This window comes from Apium graveolens, unplaced genomic scaffold, assembly GCF_009905375.1.
Source record: "Apium graveolens cultivar Ventura unplaced genomic scaffold, ASM990537v1 ctg7108, whole genome shotgun sequence".
NCBI lineage: Eukaryota > Viridiplantae > Streptophyta > Magnoliopsida > Apiales > Apiaceae > Apium > Apium graveolens.
The window spans coordinates 107,308-109,520 of NW_027420046.1; positions in this window are offsets into that span (position 1 = coordinate 107,308).

Sequence of the window (2,213 nt, forward strand, 5' to 3'; positions counted from 1 at the left end):
TTTCACTAGGTTTATGCTTTTATATGTTTATATGTTATGTGTTAATTTTTGTTTTTTTTGTATTTGTTCGATTGGGTTTATTGTGTGAATGTAATTTTGTATCTGGCTTGCTTGCTTTCTTCTGTTGGAAATAATCTAAACTCTATATGGTTTATTTGTTTATTTGCATTGGTGTCTGGAAAACGTATTTGTCTGTGTTTTGAATAAGTCCCAGTTTGTTTAGCTATTTTGTAGGAGCAGTTGAGTAAGTGTAGATGGTGGAGTACTGATAGGAGTTGTTCCTGTTTTATAGGAGTAGTAGTTCTTTTTTCATTATATGTATGCATCGAGTCTGTAGTAATAACTTAACTTTTATTATTATCAAAGTTCAGCAGCAAGTTTATCTCAGCAAATACTCGTGTGTATTGTTCAGATTTCTCGTAATAGTGTGTGCATAATGTATGTGTTCATACTGTTAAACTTCATTTGCTATCAGAGCTCTCGAGCGTTGTATGCCAAAGTGTATGCCAAGACCAGTTATGACGGAGGGAGATAAAACAAAAGATGGGATGGTGGCGTTGAGCTATCCAATGTTGAGCAAGAGTAACTACACAACGTGGTCTCTTAAAATGAAGGTGAATATGCAAGCACACGACATCTGGAAGGCAGTGGAGCTTGCAGATCCAAAGGTTGCAGCTGAGGAAAAGAAAGATAGGTTGGCTTTGGCAGCCATCTATCAATCCATTCTGGAGGACATCTTATTGTCAGTGGCTGTTAAGAATACGACAAAAGAAACATGGGATGCCATCAAAACGATGTGCCTAGGTTCCGATCGCGTAAGACAGGCCAAGATGCAGACCTTAAAGTCAGAGTTTGAGGTGCTTAGCATGAAGGAGACATAAACTATCGGTGATGTTAAACGACCTAGTAACCAACATACGAGCGTTGGGTGAAATTGTTGAAAAATGTTATGTGGTGAAGAAGCTGTTGAGGGCTGTACCTTCTAGGTTTCTGCAAATAAGCTCTGTAATGGAGCAATTTGGAAAGTTGAATGAGATGTCAATAGAAGAGGCCGTGGGATCATTAAAGGCGCATGAGGAAAAAACTCATGGCCAAATAGAGAAGCTTGGAAATCAATTACTCTTGACTGAGGATGAGTGGGAAAAGCGAAAAACAAATGGAGGGCAACTATTGTTAACCAAGGAGGAATGGTTAAAGAGAACAAGTACATGAGGAACTGACAGTTCACAAAACCAGAAATTTCGAGGAGGGTCTCAGGGATTTCATGGTGTGAGAGAAACAAGTAAGGTAAAATGTTTTAATTGTCACAACTATGGACATTTTGCTGCAACTTGTCGTAAACCACGACGAGGTAGGGAGACAAATCAAGAGGTGAACTTATCATAAATCCATGATAATGAACCTGCTTTGTTATGGTAAAACAAGAAAAAGTGGAAGAACGAACACTCTTGTTGAATGAGAAAGATGTTCGACCAAAGTTAAGCAAAGATTCTGAGATGCAAACTGAATCCAACTTGTTATATTTGGATAACGGAGCTAGTAACCATATGACGGGGTTACGATCGAAATTCAAGGAGTTGGATGAAAGTATCACAGGTCAAGTGAAATTTGGGGATGGTTCGTTGGTTCATATGAAAAGGAAAGGCTGCTCATGAAGGTTATAAGATCTGCAAATCGGCTTTACAAGATCATAATGGAATCAAGCAAAGGTAGTTGCATGCTGTCAAAATTGAAAGATCCAGAGTGGTTATGGCACTTACGTCTTGGCCATGTGAATTTTCAGGCAATCAAACTAATGTCTAAAAATAACATGGCATATGGGATACATAAATTGTTGAATCCAAAGGAGATGTGTACGGCTGTTTGATGTCGAAGCAGGCAAGGGGATTGTTTCTGAGCAAGGAAAACTTTTCATGAAAAGAAACCATTGGAATTGATCCATGGAGATCTTTGTAGACCAATTACTCCAGCCACTTTGGGAGGTAACAAATATTTTCTACTTCTTGTTGATGATTTTAGTAGAATGATGTAGACCTATATGCTAAGAAGCAAAGACAAAGTCTTAAAAGCATTCAAAAAATTTAGAGTGATGATTGAGAAAGAAAAGGAAAACAAGATCAAGGTGCTAAGAACCGATAGAGGAGGGGAGTTTTGCTCTAACCAATTCAAATAATTTTGTGAGGACATGGGCATTATATAATATTTTAATGCAC